The sequence below is a fragment of the Mandrillus leucophaeus genome, unplaced genomic scaffold (assembly GCF_000951045.1).
Source record: "Mandrillus leucophaeus isolate KB7577 unplaced genomic scaffold, Mleu.le_1.0 Scaffold436, whole genome shotgun sequence".
Taxonomy (NCBI): domain Eukaryota; kingdom Metazoa; phylum Chordata; class Mammalia; order Primates; family Cercopithecidae; genus Mandrillus; species Mandrillus leucophaeus.
Window position 1 is genome coordinate 1192420 of NW_012104654.1, and position 23846 is coordinate 1216265.

General features: G+C 44.4%; 1 long non-coding RNA gene across 1 annotated transcript; it reads right to left on the minus strand.

Moving 5' to 3' along the window:
• Positions 1-434: 434 nt before the first annotated feature.
• Positions 435-16954, minus strand: LOC105549380. The gene is made up of 3 exons (XR_001007533.1): positions 16827-16954; positions 2866-2927; positions 435-545 (listed from the first exon to the last, which is right to left on the minus strand). It is a non-coding gene; the product is annotated as an uncharacterized LOC105549380 (long non-coding RNA).
• Positions 16955-23846: the final 6892 nt, after the last annotated feature.

Consider the following 23846-nt stretch of genomic DNA (forward strand, 5'->3'; position numbering starts at 1 on the left):
TGTATGCAGCTTGAATTCAAAAGAACCAAATTTCCATAGGAGATTTCCCCATTTCCCATCTAGTTAGACTCTTGTTAGTTGAGATTTTAATCCCAGCATTACAAAGGAATTAAAGTCTTTGGGTCTTTTTACATTTTGTAAATAATCCTTTAAACACAAGCAGGAGCTTTAACCACTGTATAACACCTGTCTGGGGCATGTAGTCTGCCCTGGTCCTTCAAGCCAGCCTGGTCCATCTCCCTGGCAGACACAATCTGGCCTATATAGGCGAGTAGTGAACAACTGCAGGTGGTTAGGACAGCCACTCTCAAACACCATTTACTTGATCTAAACATGCTCGGAATCTGACCTTATCTTGGCACCACGTCTAAACTACTAGATTTGCAACCCTCTTTTGGCCATCTTCTTTAGACTCCTGTTTGGGCAAGTCCTACCTGGTGTTGGTCCTCAGTGTGCTCCTCCTCTGGGCTCCCATGGGCGCACAGCTCTTGCCCCATGAGACATGCCACGTGGCTGATATTCTGACTCAGCCAACCCCGGTGGCCCTGTGAACACAGCAACAAACGCTGGGAAGCCATTCAGAAACCAGAATGAAGCATTTGCTAAAGTCTCAGTTGGACTGAAACAAGGTCTGCACATGGCTGGCAGGTGAAGCGAGGCAGAACCCCCATCCCTGCTGTTACTTACTTCAATGTTTGTACCTGGGGTCTGAGGGGCCCTCAAGGAAATACATGATTTCTGTGTACTGATGGGGTTCAAATATGTACACAGACAAGATGCTTCTGACAGACCAGGAAGGAAGGGAGAAGGGGAGGCAACTCAAGGCAGTTTGCAGGGAGGAAAGGTAGGCACCTGAAAAAGACCAGACCGTGAGGAAAAGACCCTGAAGTGTGGACCAGGCTCGGTAACAGACCTGGGAAGTCAGGTTTCTGACTCAAGCTGGTGCAAATATTTGAGCACTCCCTACTCAGACGCCTGACATGTGTGCACCAGTGAGAGAAAGGATAGAGCGTGTGAGATGAAAGGGCTGGTCTTATTAAGCCCTATGATACTCTGGGGTCCAAGCAACCCTGCTGTGGGACCCCTGCTAAGCGAACATAATGCCGAGGAAGAACAGCTCTCCTCTTTTTGCCAAAGCCTGCCAAGGTGTCAAGGCTTGAGAAAGAGTGGTGGGTGCTGCGACAGAGATCAGGTTCAGCCATCAAGGCAACAGTGCAGAAGCTCAGCCCAGGAGACTGGGCTGACATGCAGGCCTATGTTAGATGCCTCTTGGGAACTCTTAGGCATATCTTTTGGTGAAAGGGTGCAGGAGATGGAGGGGAAACTTGGCAAACTTTTACAGAATTGGTGGGGATGTGAGTACCAAATACAATGGGACCTTGCTCACTTGCTGGTAAAGCTTGAGGAGCATTTAGTTACACTGGAGTTCCGAATATTCTAGTCCCTTTTAAAGGGTGTCACGAGATGTCTGATCTACCAGGGCCAGCCCTGCTATTCTGCTCTGCCCTAATAATCAAAGGTCCCTAACCTCTGAACCGTCAAGAACTTGAGCTTCCATGATTACAGAGAACGGCTCTTTCTCCCATGTGGAGAACTGGGAAGCAGTTGGTGACCACTACATCCACATGGGCTCCCTCACCCCATCATCAAGGTCCCCTGTGCTATCCATAGCCTTCCCTCACCCTGGCAAAGGTGATGCAAAGCCTTTACTCTACACACCCATCCAACCTGAGCCTTGTCATCTGACGTACTCACACGGGGTCTTATTGTACTCTATGCACCCCCAGTTCGATAGGATGACAAGCGAACCTTACTGTAAATATCTTTTCATGTGTCTAATCCTCCCACACATGCCTCCGGTTTCCTCCCTGGCCCTCCAAGCTTACAGGCTGTTTCCTTCTGTGGTGAAGTTGGGCAAGTTCCGATGCTTGGGGTGGAGAGCCATGAATCATGAGTGAGAGGCTCTGAGAACACCAAGCCCATACTACTCTACTTACAAGTCCTAAACTGCCTAGCGGGATCCAACGCTGACCCCAGTGGAGTTCTTTACCCATGACTGGTGTCCTCAGGAATGTGTCTGTGGGAAGAAAAGTCTCAAGTGCTGGGGAATGGAGCCATCGATGATTTTGTTCTTATGTTGGAGTGCAAGAGAGCCCCAAAGGCTAGAGCACTCCCCAAGTAAGCAGGCAGAGACAGAGACCCGAGTCCTACTGCTGAGTCATTTAAATCTGCTTTAGATCCGGTTTTCTCAGGGCATGGAAAGGACAGGACTCCCAGTGGAGGTATCGTGTAGCTAGGGCCTAGAAGTATCTTTTCAGTACATGAAATTTAGAAAGAATTTGACTATTTTATGCTGGGGAGGTAGGTTGTAGAGCGAAATGGTTGGGGAAAGGAAATATTGAGTTCAAGTGATTCTAAAGGACGCTTAACTGATCTAAATATTTGTCAGGGTGAATTGCTACATCCACTCTCACCTGCCTGAAATCAATATGCTCAAGTTGAATGCATTTGCCTGCATCTGAGTGTGGAGAATGAACTTCTTAAAGCTGAACTGGCAGCTGGAAGGGAAGAGAGAAGAGCTGGACAGCAAGCCAGGACATCCAGAGTTCTTTTCCACTGTGGTGGGACCTGGAAGAAGCTGTTGAATCTCCAGAGGGTTAGCTTTTAAATGCTGTGAGTCTTTGGAAAGCTGTGCGAATAACTGTTAAACACTCAGGACAGCTTACGCATTTTTTTTGAAAAAGGTAAGTACTTATCTGTTGGAACAAAAGCTCCTCTTTTTGTTTTAGCCTTGAATTCTCAGGCAGTGAATGTACTACCGTGCACAGAAGGCAAGGACATGGCTGAGCGTGTTGTTTTCTTCACTTTATAAGGAGTTTCCTTAACAGGTCTGTGCCAAGGTCTTTTCATTCTGAGTCACTTGAGTTCTACTCAAAGATGAGACAGATAAAAAATTAACTGGGTGTAGTGGTGCACACCTGTAGTCCCAGCTACTCGGGAGGCTGAGGTGGAAGGATCACCTGAGCCCCGGGGAGACTGAGGTTGCAGTGAGCTGTGATAGTGCCACCTCACTCCAGCCTGGGCAATAGAGTGAGACCCCAATTCTAAGAATGAGAGACAGAGAGGTTGGCAGGAGGGAGAGGAAGGGAGAGAACTTTGGAACTTTGATTTATCCTTGTTTTCTACCAGATACTTGCAAAATGGGAGCCATCTGGTGCTAAAAGAAGTCCTGGTGTTTGCTTCCTTCTCTGGGGGGTGGTGTTCAACAGGGGCATTAGCACCTGTGTTAGGCCCCACCCTGCACACACACACACGTATGTTCAGTTATGTGCTGGCTCCTTGTGAGTGGGTGGGTATGAGGAAGGACTGGGGATTCTGTGGCTTTCATTGGCCACAGATGAGTCCACACAGTTCTCCAGCAGTGGTGCATGCAGGGACCAGGTCCCCCGATTCCCCAGTTATCACAGCTGTGCAACCAAGAACACACTGTATCTTGTGGCCAGCCCTTTTCCTGTGGAGGAAAAGGTACTTCTGGGCCTGTACATGCCCTTTATGCCTTGGTCTGGGAAGGAGAATGTGGCAATGAAAAGTTACCACTTTTATTGCCATCCTTAATATGGTTGATTAATTGCAAAAATACCCTCAGCCCTTTGCCCCCTCCTGAGGCCACACCTTTGCAATGTGACTTTGCATTTCCACCCATCAGTAAGTGGAGTTTATTTCCCCACCCCTTACATCTAAGCCTGACTTAGAACTCACTTTGACCAACAGAATATGGTATAAGCGATGATGTGCCAGTTCTGAGCCTCAGCCTCAACAGGTTTTGGGCACTTCTGCCCTCTCTCAGACCCCATGATTACCCTGCAAACAAGCTCACACTACTGGATGACAGAGACATATGGCCCAGTCATCCTGTCACCATCACTATTTGTCAAACAGCTGCCTGACCTATGAGTTAAGTCTTCCTAGACCAAGCAGCCCTCAGCCATCCTGCCTGCTGACCACAGATGCAGGAACAAGCCAAGCCAAAACCAGCCAAACCTGGCCCAAGTCAGTAGAACTGACCCATAGGCTGGTGAGCAATAATAAATGCCTATTGTTTTCAGTTACTGAGTTTTGGAGTGACCTGCTACACAGCAATACCTGACTGATACACTTACTCATGACAGGTTGGTATAATACTAGCCTTTGGGCATTCAGATACTTTATTTCACAGATTGACTGGAATCCTGCCATATATATAATCAGGATTGCTCCAGGCTCTGTGAATACAATATCTCTGCTCTCCTAGAGTTTACATTCTAAAGGATGAAGACAAACCACAAATAAATAAGTAAGTATGTAAATAATAATAATATCAACATTAGTAAGCAACATACAGACCATTTAAAAGATTATATGATAAGGAATAACCGTGCATTACTGGTCTGGTGGCCAGGGAAGCCACACTGAAGGACCATTTAGACAGATCTGAATGTCAGTGTAGAGTGGGCCATGTAAAAATTGGAGAAGAGCACTCCAAGCAGAGGGAATTGCAAATGCCAAGGCCTCAAGGTTGGACTATGGTGTCTGAAAAAACAGAAAGAAGACTGTGCCTAAAGCACAGTGAGAAAGGGGATGCGGGGAGGGAATGGAGAGAACAGGTAGGGCGTTTAAGCCAATATAAAGAATTTGGACTTTATGCTAAATGCACAGAGCAAGCTATTATCACTTTTACAATAGGAGAGTAACATATCTGATTAATGTTTAAATGGATCCCCCTGGCTGATGGGCAGAGAGTGGTTATTAAGGGGAAGACGTGGAAGAGTTGAATCAGTTAGGAAGCTCCTATGATAATGCAGACTGAGCCAGGTTTATAGCAATGGAGATTAAGAGGTCAAATAAGTTTTGGAGGAAGAAGTGACAGGACTTAGGATGAATTGGATGTGGGAGTCAAAGTAGAGAGAGGAATCAGGATAACCTCTAGATCTTGGTCCAGTAACTGAATGAACTGAAATACAAGAAACTCAGAGAGGAGCAGGTTTGGGAGCTGGACATTCAAGTCTGTGGTGCCTGTTAAGTAAGGGGGAAGGCCTGGTGTTTTGGGAAGGGGTCAGCACTGGAGGAACAGATTGGATGTCACTGGCATAAACCTTAGACTGGATGAGGCCACTGGAGGACAGCAATTAGGAGTGACAAGAGCCCAGGACAAAGACCTGGACATTCCAACATTTATGGGTTGGGCAGTTGAGAAGGAGCCAACAAAGGAGATGAAGAAGAAACTGCCAGTAAAGTGAGAGACAGATGTGGAGGTGTCTCCAAGATCAAGAGAGAAGAATGGGCAAGAAGGAGGCCGTGGTCCATTGTGCTAAATGCTCCTGGCAGATATGGGGGACAAGGACTTTCTTGTAATCATTGAATCTGGCAAACATTCAAACGCATTTTGCCTTCCTTAGGGCGATACTGAATCACAGAACCTAAAATGGATTGTAAAGTTATTTTCTGGACTCTGTCCTACAGGCCTCTACTCTAGATAGCTGGGATTAGTTAATAGCAACCCCTGCCCCTACTTAATCCTTGTTCCCATTGGTTCAGTTATTCCCCAAACTCCATGACTCTCTCTGCAGACCCAGAAATATATGACCCATCAGGTTCATCAATATCTAAATTCTCTGGAAACTGTAAGCTCCCTGAGGGCAAAGATGGTGTCTGTCTTGTTTGTGCTGTATCCCATCACCTAGGATATTACCTAGCCACAAATACATTCTTAACAAACATTGGGTACATGGAGCAATGTTGAATTCCATTTGCCTCCCTACCATCAGTGCTGCCCACCGTCTCCAGGCTGCCACTGCCTTATTCCCTGTGGATAGATGTGAGGCATTTTTTTCAACATTCCCCAAACTCCAGTTGCTCTGGGTTGGGGTGCTATCTTGTTCTTCAGGGTCTTTATAGGGCAGTATGCTATGGCTAGGGCCAGGTCCCTGGACTGCAGCTGACTTCTTAGATGTAGACATCTCACCTGTGGGCTGGCGAGCTGCTCCTTGGTACCTGTGCCATCCCTACAGTTGGGACAAGCTTACCCTTCACTACACCCAATGGTCTCATCTCCCTCGATCTCACCTTTAAGATTTTGTAAGTGTTTATTGTTGTGGAGTCTTCTAGCTGCTTTGTATTCAATTCACACATCTGCAGGGTCTGTATAGCTGAGTGATAGGAGGGGTTTGTGTCAACTTGACCCGAAATATCGTCTCTGTAAAAGTCAAGTTTATAATACCTGCAGTGGCATGAGGGAAGGTGCATGTGACTTTTTGACCCCTAAAAAGGCATTTCAGTTAGTCTGCAACGCTCACCAGGATGTTTGTGTGTGAATCAGTATCAAAAGTTTCACTTTCAGGATTTCATTTGAACCCTCTCTCAAAAGAGGGCATCTGGTAACCATTCCACAGGAATCTAAAACTACTCACTTGCTCATCTGAGTACAGTTTTGTTTTCTGGGACACGGTCAGGTGTTACAAGGCAGAGCCCAGAAAATTTAACCTCATTTAACCTGAGCAAATATCATCCTTTAATCATAAGAATGTTTTTTTTTTTTTTCAATTAAAGGCTTTGGTAATTATACCGAGCTTAACTTGGTAACAATTCTGCTACCACCTTCTACTGTAAGGATCTCATATTTGCTTGGCCTGTGAAAGAAAATTATCACAGAAGCAAAATCAGATTTTGGCTGAAGATACATATTAAATCTGATGCTTCACAGCTGAACACAAGCCCCTCCACCTCCAATGGTCTCCTCCTGACTGTGTGCGGACAGACACTTAATAAACGCTTTTGATGAAGGTCTCTCTGTCTTAAAAGGAAATCAGATTGTTCTGACAACATATCCTCATCACTAAACCGCTGGTTGTTATCCAGCAGCCTGTGATCCTCTAGGTGTTTGCAAATTGACTGCTTAATGTTTTGCATTTCTCTGTGTCCACCTTTTGGTGAGCAGCCACCTGTATAATTTCTGATATAGGTGATGTGTTTGTCTTTTGATGGTGGTCTTGGGCATTTCATTGACACACACACACACATTTTTGTTTCAGAACAGTTTCCCAAGCTCCTCATTCATTCGCTTTGTACGTATTGATGCCAAACCTATGGAAGCACATTAGGCTAATCCCTGGGGACACACTGATTAGACAGCAGATTCTTGTTCTTTTGGGGCTTAAAATCTAGTGATTGTAATTTCAGATAGTAGTTAGGACTATGGATAGAATAAATCGGCACTACAATGGAGACTAGATGGGGAGACCTCTGCGAATAGAAACATTTTAAGCTGTGACCTGAAGAATAAAAGAGGGAGAAGTAGAGGTGGAAGGAAGTGACAAAAACAAAGGCCCTGGGGTGAGAAAGACCTTAATTTGTTCCAGAATCTAATGGAAGGCAAAGAGGAGTGGACATTGGGAGGAGGCTGAAACATGGGTGAAAGGCGGCCATATTATCAGATGCCTTGTAGGTAGAGTGAACATACATCCCAATTTGCCAAGAATAGTTCTGGTTTAGACCTTTGTCCTTGTACAACTAGGGATAGGGCCTCCTTTCGCTCTCAAAAGTGTCCTGGTTTGCACGATAAGTTATCTGGTCACCCTGCTTTACAAGCATGTCAAAGAGCTGGGTTTTTAATCCCATGTGAGATGGGAAATCATTGAAGGGTATGAGGCAGGGGTATCGCAGGACTAGATTTATGTTTTCAGATTGTTTTACCGTCACTCTGAAGGGAGCCAGGTGTGGAAGTGGAAAGAGCTATAGGAAGGCTATTGTAGCGGATAAGGGAAGAGCTGAAGGTCAACTTAGCATCACATTTAAAAATAGATTACGCTAAGCAACATTCTACCATCTTCTTTCCTTTCAGCCACCTGGTACTAGTTCCAGCAGAATAGACAGAGATGCATGGCCTAACTCCCACCCCATCTTCAGGACTGAGCCACGCAGCCCCCACATCTGCCAGAAGTGTTAGCTGTTGATGGCTCACAGCTGAGTCCCTCCCCAGGCATTGCTGAAAAGAACCGCCTTGCTCTAGGATGTGCCCCCACCCCGGGGGCAACACACATTCCAAGTGGCTAGTCCATAGCATGGTACAAAGGTTGTACCCATCTTGCCTGAATTCAGGATCTCTTGGAAAAGCCACCCCCAGCTCTGCAGCTCCTGGTGGGGTGCTGAGGCCTCTACTGCAGCTGCATCACAGTTTAATTTCCCCTTTGCCTAGTCCTGCTGCCTTCACTCCCCAACAGGTATTGTTCCCCAGAGAACTCCCTGCCCCCAGTCATCTGTAACCTAATCTCCACTGCAGTCTGTGGCCTGGGGAACCTGCTCTACAATCCCAAAGTGAACACAGCTTCCCATTGAAATGTGTCTTTGGGTGTTAATCTGTCCTGCCATCTTTACATCTAATCAAGAGGTAGAGCTTCTCCTGGTGTTTCTGCCGGGTACATAAAGGATCTTTTCCATTGTCTTTTATGTCCTTTGTAAATTGAATCACCTTGTTTTTTTTGACCTAGATAATTTTCTCCGTAAATGCTTGCGTTGGTTCATGACACTGGTTCTCTGTAAGCAGGCACCCTTACCACTTTTTATTGCATCCCAAGTAGTGATTTCAGATCTTGTAAAACAACAGCTCTCCTTTAAACACCTTGATTTTCTATTACCTAAATTTAGTTGCTTCTTTTGGTACTTGAATTATTTCCTTAGGGAATGTAAAGATCTCATAAATTCCTTTTTTATTTCTTTTATTCATGAGATTATTCCTAGTACTTCTAGATAGTAATCTGAAATTTATTGAAATAAATTACAACAGGACCCCATTCTTTATAGTTCATTATCACCAAGAATGCAATATATCATGGATTAAATCATGCTGTCCCCAAATGTAACTACAACCAACAAAAGACTGATGCAGGGCCATTAGAGGATAATAGGAAAGAGTCGGCAATTTTTTCAAAGTAATGTGTTGAGTCTTCGCTCCTTCACAGGCATAAGGGGAATGAATGTTCATGTAGTTGAGCGAGTAAGAACTACGAAAGGGGTTGGGGTGTGCGTTTCCACATACTTTAAGCACTGGGACTTGCCCAAGCATCTGGTGGGAAGTCTTTTGTCTGGTTTCCAGCCATCTAGCCACATGAAGTTGCCAGTCCCCACCTCTGCTAATAGTAAAGATGACATGGGAAGAGAGAAGGGGTGTCTACAAAGACTTAAGTATAATCTCTCCATTCACTCATTCAACAAATATTTTTGAGTTCCTCCATAGTACCGTGCCCAGGTGGCACCATGAGAGGTACAGAGCATCTCGGAAAATCATTCACACATTCTGACTCCTGACTTGAAATGTGCCTCTTGGTGCTGAATCCCATAACAGTGTAATAAAAATATTCCAATTTTTTTCCTTTTGATAACTTTTTTCATTAAAATTCAAATTTTCTTCTATTTCAGATTACCTCCTCTGAGCATGCCGTCTACTGTGGAAATCTTCAATCTTTAATTAATCTTTCCTGTTATAGGAAGATTAAGTCTAAAAGGGTATCTTCCCTAGTTGATCCAGAACTAAATAACATTGTTCTCAGTACTTCCAGTAACTTGCTTACACTCTTATTTCTAAAGCATTGAATGTATTATCTTATGGGCTTGTCACCCCCAGCTTGTGTCACAGGAGAAAGTATACGGAGATCAGGTACAACTTCAGTTCAACAACTTATGATCTATTGGATCAATCTCTTTATTAATCTCTCAGAGCCTCAAGTTCCTTGTTTAAAATGGGGATAATACCTACCTTAATTAATTTCTTGAGGATCAAAAGAAACCCTGGTAACAAAGCCTTGAACCATGTCTGACTTATAGTATGCATTCTAACTGCAAGTTCTTTTCATGTTTTGCCCAGGAATTCTTGATTGATTGATTGATTCATTCATTCATTCATTCATCCAATAACCAAGAATTCATTGATGATTCAATTGTGTAAGACACTGTTTTAGGACTTGAGGATACAAACTGCACATCAGGACAATGTACCCAGTGTTATGCAGAGTCTGGTCTAGTGGGAGGAGAAGACAGTGACCGTGGCACGTGATGAGTGACAGAATGAAAAGTAATCAGGAAGATATGATAGGAAATACAGGGAGAACAGGAGAGTCTGCTTTATGTTGCACAATCAGAGGGCAGCTCTGGGCAAACGAAATTTGAGCTGAGACCTAAATGACAAGAAGGAGTGAAGCCAATGGAACATCTGAAAAAATAGTTTTCTAGAAAGAGAGCCCAGCTAGTGTAAGCCCTAAAGTAGGTAGAAAATGGGCTTGGAGGTTTTTACATGAGGCGTAGAGGGACGTAGGCAGAGGCCTGGTCACTGCAGGTCATGTTGGCTAGAGTAAAGAGCTTTGATTCTCGGGGCAATGAAGAGCCTTTGGTGAATTTAAAGCAAAGTGGGGAGGAGGAACAAGAGATGATTACATTATTCTGAACAGTACCAGGAGGGATAGTACTGCATAATAAGAGTGGTAAAAGGAGACCATTTAGGAGGTTATAGCAGCTGTCCAAGGTGGCCTGGCCTGCCATGGCAGCCACAGAGATGGTGAGAGGTGAGGAGGTGCCAGGTACAGTCATGGGAGACATAATGCCATTCGATCAATGCTGAATTACATATATTATGGTGGTACCATGAGATTATAATGGAGCTGAAAAATTCCCATCACCTAGTGACCTCATAGCTGCTGGAACATTGCAGGGCAATGCATACACACATGTATGTGGTGATACTGGTGTCCACAAACCTACTATGCTGCCAGTCCTATAAAAGTATAGCACATAGGATTATGTACAGTACATAACACTTGATAATGATAACAAATGACTATGTTACTGGTTTATGCATTTACCATACTATACTTTTATCATTATTTTAGAGTACTGCCTCTACTTATTTAATAAACATAGTTAACTGTAACACAGCCTGAGTCAGGCCATTCAGGAGGTATTCTAAAGAAGGCATGGCTATCACAGGAGATGACAACTCCATGCGTGTTATTGCCCCTGAAGACCTTTCAGTGGGATACGGTGTGGAGGTGGAAGACAGTGATACCGACGATCCTGACCCTGTGTAGGCCTATGCTAATGTGTGCTTGTGTCTTAGTTTTTCACAAAAAAAAGTTTAAAAATAAAAATACAAAAGAATAAAAAAGGTTATAGAATAAGGATATAAAGAAAGAAAATACTTTTGTACAGCTGTATAAGTGTGTGTGTTTTAAATTAAGTGTTATTACAAAGGAGCAATAGAGTTTTTACAGATTAAAAAGTTAATAAATGTTAAAAGTCACTGTAAGCAAGCTAAGGTTAATTTATTTTTGAAGAAAGAAATTTTAAAAATAGATTCCGTATAGCCTAAGGGTACAGTATTTCTAAAGTCTACAGTAGCCTACAGTAATGTTCTAGGCCCTCACCTTCACTCACCACTCACTCACTGACTCACCCAGAGCAACTTCCAGTCCTGCAAGCTTCATTCATGGTAAGTGTCCTATAAAGGTATACCATTTTTTATCTTTTATGCCATATTTTTACTATACCTTTTCTGTGTTTAGATACTCAAATACTTACCATTGTGTTACACTTGCCTACAGCATTCATTCAGTACAGTGACATGCCATGCAGGTTGTAGCCGAGGAGCAATAGGCTGTAAACCGTAAAGCCTAGGTGTGTAGTAGGCTGCACCATCTAGGTTTGTGTTAGTACACTCTATGATGTACGCACAACTAAATTGCCTAACAATGTATTTCTCAGAACATGTCTCCAGCATTAAGCAATGCATGACTGTATGTGTATATATATATATCTTAGAGTAAAAGCCAGCAGCATTTAAAGCTGGATTGAACATAGGAGGGAGCTGAGGAAAGCAAGGGATCAAGAAGGATTTGTAGGATTTGACTTGAGCCATGGAACGATGGAGGTGCCATTATACACTGAGATAGAGAACATTGGGGAAGACGCACATTAGAGGTCCGGCAGAGAATTCTAACAGAGACCAGTACAGAATAGAAACCAAGAAAGTATGAAAATACAAAAGCCAAGAGAATGGTAAGCAATGAGGGTATGATTCACAATTTTTATAGCCACTGAACTTACTTCACAAATATTCCATTATCAGCAAACAGCTTTAAGCCCCGTCACCAAACTGGCAACCCCAAAAGTCATTTTGGTACTCACTTCTCAAATATGTCAGTGTTATTGGATTAAACTGCATCCTCCTCTCCCCTCAGATAAGATGTGTTAAAGTTCTAACTCCCAATACCTTAGAATGCACCCTTTTTGGAGACAGAGTCATTACAGAGTTGATCAAATGAAGATGAGGCTAGCAGGGTGTGTCCTAATCTCCTATGACCGATGTCCTTAAGGAAAGAGGAAATTTGGACAGAGACACCTACACAGGGAGAACATGGTGTGAAAATGAAGGCAGAGATCAGAGTGATGGAGCAATAGCCAAGAAAGTCAAAGATTGCCTGCAAACTACTAGAAGCCAGGAGAGAAGCACAGAACTGTCTCATCTTCACAGCCCTCAGAAGGAACCAATCCTGCTGACACCTTGATCTCAAACTTCCAGCCTCCAGAACTGTGAGATGATACATTCCTGTTGTTTAAGCTGCCCAGTCTGTGGAACTTTTGCTAGACAGCCCTGGCCAACTCCTACAGTCAGTGTGTCGGGAGGGCAACCACAGGTCTTCCAAAAGACAAAATTGCTTTCTGGGACAATGTTAGCCACTGTGCGCCATCTCCATGGGCTTTGTTCTTGGTAATTCAACATGGAACTTTGTTGCCAATGCTTGTAAACACGTGCAACAAAATTACACAGGGTGAGTACTGTTGGGGAGTGGTGGATGATGCAGAAATCCCACATTTGCCAAGAAATGGAGAGAAGACCTCAAGCCTCAGGGAATAAATGAAACAGAACACATCTGAGGAAAGCAAAACCTGAGTACACGTGTTCAATACAGAAGCAGTGAGAAGAACCTTCCATAAAGGAAAACATTGCCTCTGCAGCATTCAGCCCCAGGAAGCAGCCGTGGGGAAAGGCAAGGTGAAGCTGCCCCACCCTGTTTGCCCAAATTAGTGATAACTTGTTTTGACAATGTACACACTTGGAATGTCTCTTCTTTTACTCTACTCATTTCTGTTCCCACAAGGCATGCACTTAGTTTCTCTTTTTATCCCAAGTTTATAAAATTCAAAAGAAAAGTATGACTTTTTTTTTTTTACTCTCAAAAATTTGGGAAGTATTCTTGAAGTATTCTAGTTAAGCTGGTTTTGATCATAAGAAATAGATACCCACAATGTACTCAGTTTAAACTGGGGTTGGGTGTGGGGGCTACTATCAGGATTTATATGAGGTAGTAACAGAGAGATTCTATTGAAACCAAGAACTTCAGTAGTAAAAATAGACTACGCTTACGTAGTGTGCCAGGTGTTTGTTTGGGGGGGGTGTGTGTGTGTTTGAGACAGGGTTTCACTCTACTGCCCAGGCTGGAGTGCAGTGACATGATCAGGACTCACTGCAGCCTCTACCTCCTGGGCTTGAGCAATCCTCCTGACTCAGCTTCCCCAGTAGCTAGGACCACAGGTGCATACCACTATGCTCAGCTCATTTTTTAAAAATTTTGTAGAGATGGAGTCTCACCATGTTGCCCAGGCTGGTCTTGAACTCCTGAGCTCAAGTGACCCGCCTCGGCCTCCCAAACTGCTGGGATTATAGGTGTGAGCCTTGGCACACCCAGCTGAGCCAGATGTTTTTGTAAGGGCTTCATGTGTGTTAACTTGTTTGTTCCTCACCGTATCCGTAAGAGGCAGATACTGTACTGATCCCTATTTTACAGATGAGGAAACTGAGGTACAGAGAGGTTAAGTGCCCTGCCCAAGGTTACACAGCTAGTAAGTGATGAGCTGGGATTTGAATCAATGGCTGGTGTCAAGAAACATTCCTTAAAGTACGAGTCAGCTACCCCAGGGGAACCTGAATGGAACTGAAGTAGATTAGGGATTCTCCCTGTTGCCCTCCATCTTCCCACCCTTCTTCCTCTTCCTATTCCTCTCTCCCTGCTTCCACATTTCTACCTTTCCTCTGCCTTCCTCCGTCCCTCTCAGCATTTCCATTTCCCCTTTTGTGTGTGTTGGCTCTGTTCTGTTTTGGCCACTGACTTACTTTTTCTCTCTTCATGCTCTGTGTAGCTTCTACTTACTCCTAGCTTCTCAGCCTGGATGTGGCCCATTGTGACTGTTCCAACCTCCCATTGCTCATTAGGTCACTGAGATTTCTTAGTACAAAATCCCAATGGACAAAATCCTACTGGATCAGCCCATGAGGTGCCCCCCACTCCAGTCCAATCAGGTACGGCTACATGTTGAGTCCCAGGAACTAAAAATGAACGGCAGCCTACCATGTAGGGCCAGGCCCAGGACAGCTGCTGTGAGCAATGCCTGGTAAGCATAGGATCATCTTTGTTTTTGTCAGAAAAACTATCTACTGATTAATTCTGTCACATATAAGCCTGCTGATCAAATCCCTACCCCTCTGCGGCCTGTGCCCCAACACATGACGTCCCTGGTGTAACGATACTCACATATGCTGTGTGCTTCTGTGAGATGGTGATAGCGGACAGTGAGTGAATAAATGAGAATCTTGTCTGGCTCCTCCAAGAGAAGACAAATGGGCCTGTGTTGCAAGGTATATCTGATCAAAGGGGAACCCAGGCATCAGGAGGAGGCTAGGGACAGGGGACCACGCCATTGCACGGTGACACTCAGCAGACATCTGCCTCTCAAATAAACCAGAGTCCTCAATCTGTGTTGCGGGTAAAAGCTGGAAACTAGGAGAGAGAAGCTGCCTGGGTAAAGAGACAGAAGGAACTCAGCCTAGGTCCAAGGGGGAGCTCATTCCACCTAGAAAGAGAATCCTGATCTCTCTGGAAAAGAAAGAGAGATGTTGAGCTACAGGGAGGCGAGGCTCACAGAGCCAGATGAAAACATCCTGCTTAGAGCACGTGGAATGTCTCTGTCAGACTTCTGCAGGTACCGAACAATAAACTAGGCTCCTGCAATATATATCTGCACTTGGTCATTTGAATATATAAAGGTGTTTAAAAAGCAAGCCTGCAAGCCATTTCTCTCTCTCTTTTTTTTTTTTATAACGGACTCTCTTCCAAAAAAAGTAACTAAATGACACATTACTATGTTTCCACATAATCTCTTAACAGATTTGAGCAGATTTGTCATAGTCCTAGACAGGTGTTAGTATCTTTGTTTATCCCAGCCTTCCACACCTTGCAAGATCATTCAGCCTTCCTTCTAGAAATTTTATTCCCTTCTTTGATACACTGGATTGACTCAAAACAGGTTTTGCATATACTTCAAGAGAATAAAAATATTTTTTGCACTAAAAATAGAATCACCACAGGCACAGAGAGAGTTAGACATTTAAACAAAGCGTATATCAAATCTTCTATTCTTCTAGCTAATCTATTTTCAGTACTGCCAGAAACACCTAACAAACTATAGTCTCACAAAATCAGAATCTGTGGTACTAGTATCATGTGGCGATGATTAACCTTGTCAACTTATTTTTTAAATAATCCTCATCATTTATGCCATTGTAGTAAAGGGTTCCCCTCTCCCATGCAGCAAGTCCAGAATGAAAGTGGGTTGTTGCCATGGCAACATAATACAAGGCAGAGAACTCCAGAGAAGGGGGGCGGGTGCATCTCTACACTCAAGGCCATAGCCACAAGAAAGCCCCAGGCTCCAGGATGGTGGCAGCAAAGAGAAGCAACCTGCCATGACATCACACTGCCAGATGGCCTGCTGTTGACATAGGGTTCCCCCCAACTAATTATTTGCATAAATCTGGATCTCTCATCCAAAGAAAAATAAAGAATTCATTCAAGTATACATTGACATACTTATTAGACAGTTTTTTCTCCTTGAACAACTTAGAATTAGAGACATTCCCCAACCACCAAGCACATAGTTGCCTTACACATGGAAGCTGTTTAAGAAGCATGTATTTCACGATATATATATATATATATATATATATATACACACACATACACATACATATATTCCTGAGCCAGTTATTGTTCAAGATCCAGAGGAGAGAGCTCCCTCTCCAGAGAGTTCACTGTTTAGTGAGTGGACAAGCATGTATAAAGATCCATAGAACCTTACATATCAGCTTAATGATAGACTTGCCCAGGGTATCACAGGGGTGAGAATTCAGGAGAGGAGCACACCACCCTGGAGAAATACACAGGAGGGAAGAAAGGAGACAACGTATGTGTCACATGACCCCGAGGATGAATGAGGAGCTATTGGTGTTCCATTGTTTGCTTTGTCTGCTTGCTTTGAGATTGTTGGTAGAGGAAACACCCAAAGGCAAAAGGTAGCCCAGTCTATGCAGGGGAAGCATATGCAGTCTGCTGGTGTTGAATACAAATCTGTAAGGCAGGGACCGGAGGGAGCTGAAGCTAGAGACATAGGGAGCTAAGATGTTAACAGGACATGTAAGTCCCTCCATCTGGAGAGCTTGGACTATATTTTCTGGGCAATGGTGGCACCAGTGTGACAAAGCCTGCTTTCTGGATAGACTCAGCAGCAGTGGGGAAAGTTGCTTAACAGATAAGATTGGAGTCAAGAGGACCAGTCCCAAGACTGCTTCAAACATCCAGGCAAGAGACAATAAGAGCCTGACTTAGATGGAGGACTAGGGATGGCAGGGTTAGGAGACATTCTGGAAATATTTAGTGAGTAAAGTCATATAGCTCCTCGGCATGACTCACCTTCCCAAATTCCTAAGACTCAAATCTCCATCCACGTCTCCATATCAATTTCAACACTAAAGAAAACCTGAAGGGAGGAAGGATAAGAATTGCAGCAGCTAAAGCTCCTTCAATAGTACATAGCTTATATGGTACATTCATTGAGCCACTTAAAATGATCAGAGTCACTTTAAACCCTATTGGCTGAGTTGATGAACAGGCAAAATATTTCTTTCTTGAATGTAGTCCAGTACATTGTTTTCCATAATTAGTGGTCATTGGGGTCAGAAAAAGAATGGAGATTTTTAGAGAGATTCTGAACAACATATCAATGCCAACTGAGAGTGGCAGGCACAACAAAACTGATAATGCTTCATATTGAGATAGGATCATTCCTCTGTGGCTTTCCTAGTTTCACAGTGAATATTAATTTTTAGAGCATTCCTATGAAGTAGAAAAGTGGCAAAGCGAGTTGGCTCCATTTCAGTGTCGGGGGGGCGGGTGGTAAGATACCAGTGCAGAGAGATGAACTGACTCGTCAGAGGCAAGGCTAGTTGGAGGAGAGCCAGAGGGCAGTTTGGGCTTCTTGGTTTCTTCTCCTGGTTTTATCATCTAAACCCATCCTAATGAGGTTACTGTCTTTAACTCAGCCTGTCCAGATCTCATCTAAAAAGAGGAAGCAAAGACCTGGGTAATTTTCCAGATAATTTCTTTAAAAGAAAAAAAAGCAACCTCTCTTTCCTCCAAATTGTTTATAATTGATGCAATACAGGAAGTCTCACTGCTTGTTAATGAGTTCCCAAACTCAAATTTTGCTATTTAATTTTTTTCTGAAATCTGCGTTTGCCTGAAATATCTCAGTAATTCAAGTGGAAAGGGAAGTTTTGCCTAAATTATGAAAATGACCTCAATTTCCTACTTTGCGTAGCTAAGGGAGAAGTGAGCACAGCATGGTATCTGAGCTGTAGCAGTCAAACCCTTCCCCATGGCCTGGGGTACATGGATCCCCTCTTGTTGTTGGGGAAACCCCACACTCGAGTTCAACATTGTGATCCTGTTTTCCATGGTAAATCTGTGAGTCTTCATCCTACTCATTTGTATCTCCCAGGACTGCAACAGACACCACCTGCTTTGTTTCATTTACGCATTAGTAAAACGTAGGACTTATACTAATGATTGGAAGAAATGACTCATTTCAAGTTCTTGCTACAGGGTCAGTCTTGGACACAGTTTATTTTATATGTATATAAAATGGGTAAATTGAGCTAGCAGTGATGAAGCAAGGAAATGACTGAGCTGCCTGCTTTTTTGCCAAAGCACACGTCCCAGTTCTTTGTCTGACTCTAGTCCCTGTCATCTGCCAGGCTGCTTTTGTCTTTCCCTCATTCGGCCACTCTTCCCTTACTCCTTTCTTCTCGTATCTCTCGGGATAGATTCACATGCCTCTGGACGGCTTCCATTCAGTGAGAACCTTGGATAACAAGGTGGTCCACAGGCAGCAGTTCAGCTGGAAAGCAGCAGCCCTATCCTGAAGCTATTTTGGAGGCAGACTATGAGTCGATAGCAGGACACCAACAGTTTGCCTCTTCACTGGGGCTCACAGACAAAAGCCTCAGATCTTGACGATGAACAGCGGCAGCTCCTTTGGGCGGGCATGTGGGCTGTCCTGCTGCTCCCGGCAGTCGGAAGAGCCAAGAACAAAAGATGTCCGCCAGGCCGCCCTGGTACCCAGCCGGAGCACACTGGGTGTCCTGCACACTCACATCCACACACTGCCCGACTCCCTGTGGCAGACACCCCAGCATGGAGATTGCTCTCTTCTGGATTCACACATCTCCCAAAAGGAAGGGCCCTTTTCTGAGATAAAATCACTGTATTTTTACACCCTAAACAATTAGACAAGATTTCCCAAAATGTAAGAGCAGTTAGTAGACTCCATCCAAGGCGGTGAAGGCAGGAGGAGAGAAAAGGAGGGAGGAGGGAGAGGGTGGGGGAAGGACAGCAGCGGCTTTGGAGTCTTTGTTTCTCTCCCATCTGGCTTAAAGCCAGAGGCGAAGATCGAAGAGACCTATCCTTTGTCCACTGATCTGACAGTCATCCCATGTTACCACTCGGCAAAATCAAAGTGAAATGCATTCACACATTCACGTCCGTCGCTCAAAAGGTTGCTAAGAAATCTAAGTCTTCCTGTGCCTAATGGCAGCAGGATTTCTAGGCAACAGTCCTGTTTTCAAGGTCATAATAAAATGAAGAGAGCTCCACTTTTTCCACTATAGTCCATCATTCTTAGCATGCTCCTGTCCTCCCAGGGACCCAAGCATGTGCTCTGTGACTTTAAGGGAGGAGCGAGTTCTTCCCAGTCTCTCTCTATTGAGTCCAGTTAGACTATAGCATGTAAAGTTCCAGGCCATAAATAATTCAAAAGGCATGAAGAAGATTTTCTTCATTCTCCATCTATCCCTGCACAAAACATCCCCCCCTCCCTTTCTGGCTTATAACAAATGCTAATTTAATCAACTGGCAGTAGATTGTACTGGTTGCTGACTCATGCCAGACACAGCCCCTATGGACTAACAGAGCTATGCCATCTCATTTGGAAATGAACAATAAAGAAGTATGGTCCTGAGCTGACCACCTTCCTGCATTTGTCCTTTGTTTCCTCCTTTTTCTGCCCTCCTCCCCTAAAAATAAGGTTATTTACAAATGTATCCCCTGACATACACGCAAGTAATTTACATGGCAGCCACACTGCCTGCAAAGGGCTGAGCTACATGCAAGTTATGTGGCCTCTCGACTGCCTCTACGGACACATGGGACTTCCCTAGTGGTCCTGAAAGCCGTTCTCTAGAAACACCCTGTGCATGCGGCAGGGGGAAGGGGAGAGCAGGCAGTGCGGAGGTTGGGAAGGCAGAGCCTTGTTATCCAAGCTGTGAAAGTGCACGTGTCAGTGAGAAAGCATGTGTGTTCTGAAAACGACAGCACCGGATGGAAGCTGATTAAATAGTGTAGGGGAGCAGCTCCCCCAGGAGAAGTCTTTTTCACCTTACCAAGCTGGGCGGGAGTGGGGACTCTCAGACCCCTGGGGACAGCTGTGAAAGGACAGTGGGAGAAAGAACTTTCCCAAAGACAAGGCAGTGGGTGCAGCAGGTAGAAGGGCAGTGGGTGGAGAGGATAGAACATAAAGCAATGCCTCCAAAAAGAGAGGACCAAGAGATAGGGCGATATTTCTGGGAAGCCTAGGGAGCCCCATGGCCTATTTCCTTTTCCTTCTGCTCTTTCACTGTAGCTATAAATATTTATCTTATGAAGAAGCATCCTCCCTCCCCACCCCAGAGGGATTTATTTAAAGCCCACACCATCACGATCATGCAAATATTTGCTGAGTGCTACTGTATAGGGTCCTCTGTGAGGACTTAGAAGATCGTTTACCTTCTCACCTTCCAATGCCTTGTAAAACACTTACGGTGTGCCAAGCACCATGCTATCCCTTACTTTGTTAGCTTTCTCCTTTTAGCCACCCCCTCAGGTACAGAGCTGGTAGCACGAGGCCCATTCTACAGAGAGCTGGAGCTCCAGGAAGGGGCTAGTGGATGGCATAGTCATGGCTGATGCTATTTCCACCAGACACCCTGCTCCCTGGGGGTTTGCACACAGGAAGCCTAGCTGCTTAGACCTTAGGTTATCACTTATTAAACAAACGGAGCAGCAAAACATCAGAATTTCTGGAAGGGTCTGACCCGTCAGGTCACCAGACCCTGCCGACAGTGCTGACTATCCCTGCTATTCTTCTGGTCTTGAAGTGTCAATGAACGCTTTTCTGTGTAATTGTACACCTCCCCAGCCCACCACCACCGCATTAGATTGCAACTCCTCCTGGCCAGGAGCTGAGTCTGGGGAGCTTTTGTGTTCCCTGACAAGGCTAAGAGGGAAAGCTCGCAGAGAACAAATTCAAATTTTCTGGTTGATGGCAAGCACACTTTTCAGTCTCTTAAAATAAGAAATCCTACCCCAGCCACCTTTATTTCCAAATCCTCACACTGAGGCTGGTTTCTGCCATGGTCATTCTCCCAGCATGGTAGCTGTGTCTGCGTTCCTTTGGGTTGTGTTTTGGGCGTGTGTGCATACGTGTGCGCACACATGAGTGTGTCTCAGACTGCATTGTTGCGTGCCCCTCTTCGAGGATTTTTCTCTGCGAGCCTCCCTGCTGACAAACAGGACATGCACAATGGCAAAAGTGCTTTTTCTCTTAGACCAATGAGAATTCATAATCCATTTCCTACGGAAGCCCAGAAAGGGAAACGAACAAGCAGCCCTCTTCTCCCCCAGCGTCCTGAGTCACGGCACAAATATTCTACACTCTCTTCTTCTAATTTATGGTCCTACAACTTCAAGGTCATTGGGAAGCTAGGAAAGAATTGTCCCCTCCTGGGGGAGGCTTTTGCACCCAGCTCACAGCATTTTAACTGCCCCTGCTTCACTGCCAAGAAGGGAAGGCGTGGTTCACTTTGTCCTTATTTGACCAGAGGCTAGGCATGGAATGCTGCCTCAGTGCCTGGGCTGTAAACTCCTGAGGCGGTCGTAAATAGGCACTCGGCCTGGTATGGCTTCTTGGCTAAACATTTGCACAGTAACTCAAATGAGGCAGCAGACATGAGTCAGGAGGGAGAAATCAGCTCAAGAAGGGGGTGGGGGCTGGAGCTTAGGCTTCTCAAGCCTTTGAGATGATGCTTTAGCCAGAGATACTCAGCTGAGCCTCCAGGGACAGACTGCGGGCCCTCCCCCATACACTGCACCACCTGCCAGAGACATTTGCAAAGCAGCTTGTAAGACCAGCTACGTAAAGAGCTACTTGTCCATACTCCATGCATGAGGCCAACAAGGACCTTGTGTGTTTCTGAAAGGGGCAATAAAAGACATTAATTATTGTATCCAGATTGAACATTCACAGTTTCATCCAAGGTTACATACAAGCTGAGAACTTAAAGCTCCGGGATGATATTGACCCTGCAAGGTTAAGTCTGGTGGAAATACGAAAAGATAATAGTTATTTCATCCCAGTGATCATTGTTAAGTGCTTGGTGATCAGTGGATCACCAGATTTATCCTTGCTTCCCAAAGATAGAGTGCCTGTGGCTGGTGGCCAGAAGTTTTTAAGCCCACACAGCATGTTTCCTATTCTCTGTTGAGGACAATGAAAGGGAGAGCCTCTCCCAGCTGCTACATGCCACCCTCTAAAGATCTGAAATAAAGTATGTGCTGAAGAAATGAATGGATTATTTCCTTTATTCATTCACAATAAAACACAGTGCTGCCCCGATATTGTGTTTCTCCATAGTAAGTCTACCTCCCTCTGCTCCTGTGTAACAGTGATGGTTTGCTAGGACTGCAAAGACCACAGATTGGGTGGCTTAAACAACAGAAATTTATTATCTCACAGTTCTGTAGGCTAGAAGCCCAAGATGAAGATGTCAGCAGGGATGGTTTCTTCTAAGGGCGTCTCTCCTTGACTTGTAGATGATCACCTTCCTGTGACGTCTTCACAGGTCTTCCCTCTGTGTCTGTCTACGTCCTAACTTCTTCTTACAGGACACCAGGTCATGGACATCATGGATTAGGGCCCACCCATAGAAGTTCATTTCATTTTCCCGCTTTGAAGACCCTATTTCTAAATGCAACCACATCCTGTGGTGCAGGGAGTTAGGACTTTAACACATAACACAATTCATTCCATAACAACAATTATAATTTTCTGGTGTCACAGGGCCAAATAACTTAGTCTCCTCCTCTCTGTGTCTGCATAAACATTTTGGCAAATACAAATACTGCCCCTGACACAGAGAGACACAGGATCTGCCCTTACCATGCCTGCCCACACCCTCTCTCCAAAACGGCTCTATCAAATAATTCCATGGCGTTTCAGGTTGTAACAACAGAAAAAAAAAGTTCTTTTTCTTTAAGTACGAATTTTCTAGTCAGTCTTTCTACTGCTGAAGGAAAGGGGCAGTGACAATGCCTTGTCCTTTGTTCATTTATTCCTACCACCTGATTTCCCTTGTTTTGGTATGAAGGCAGCTTCTGTCTGGCTGTCTCATTATCAACACCACATCTGAGCAGTTTATTTTGGTAACAAAATGAGGTTTCATTTATTTTGAACATAAACTGAGACTCAGCATTTGACCAGCCTAAGTTGTAGGAAAAACTCCAAGTGGCAGGGTTATACCTGGTTCTCTTCATCCTGCATGTTTCGTCCACCAGGTAACCCCAGGTCCCATGAGGTGGCAATGTCACCATTGCCCCAGCCCAGAGTCATTTCAAGGAGGAGCAGGTTGCTTCCTGATTCCCAAAGCATTTGCCTGTACCATTGAAGACTTATTCCTGCTCAGGTAAGCCCTAACCATCCATCCAGCACCACACAGCCCTTTTCAAGAACACGACTGCTGAGCCCATGGGGTGAATTTTGGTCCCATAACTACAGAATAGTTAAATGGGTAAGCATCAAGAAAGAACACACCTGTGACATTTTTGATGCTTTAAAAACTCTCATTTAAAATTTCCTGGCTGTAAACCCATGTTGAGTGTGTGTGTTTTGTTTTTTTAAAATACTCCTCTGAGCCCAGCATGCTGGAGACATGACAAATTTGGTGCTTTGAACCATATGCCTGTTCGAATTTTAGGGATGCACTTTGGTTAGGTTTTTAGAGCACCTTCTGGTAAATTAAGTCAGAGGTAGATATCAATGCTGGTACATATTCAAGCAGGCAAGGAAAATTAATTGCAAGAATGGGGTGGGAAAATATCTTCCATTTATCATCTTCCTATTTCAAAATTCAAACCTACATTTCTAGAGATTTAAAGATATGACAATAAGGAAGTTTTAACTGGCCAACATTTGAAGCCAAAGAGGCTAACCTCAAGGAATGAATATTATTTGTTTATCTACTATGTATGGGGTATAGAGCTGTATACTGAGTCATAGTTAGACATGTAAATCTCTATCCTCCAGGATCACATCATCAGAATAAAGAGACCAAAGATGCATGA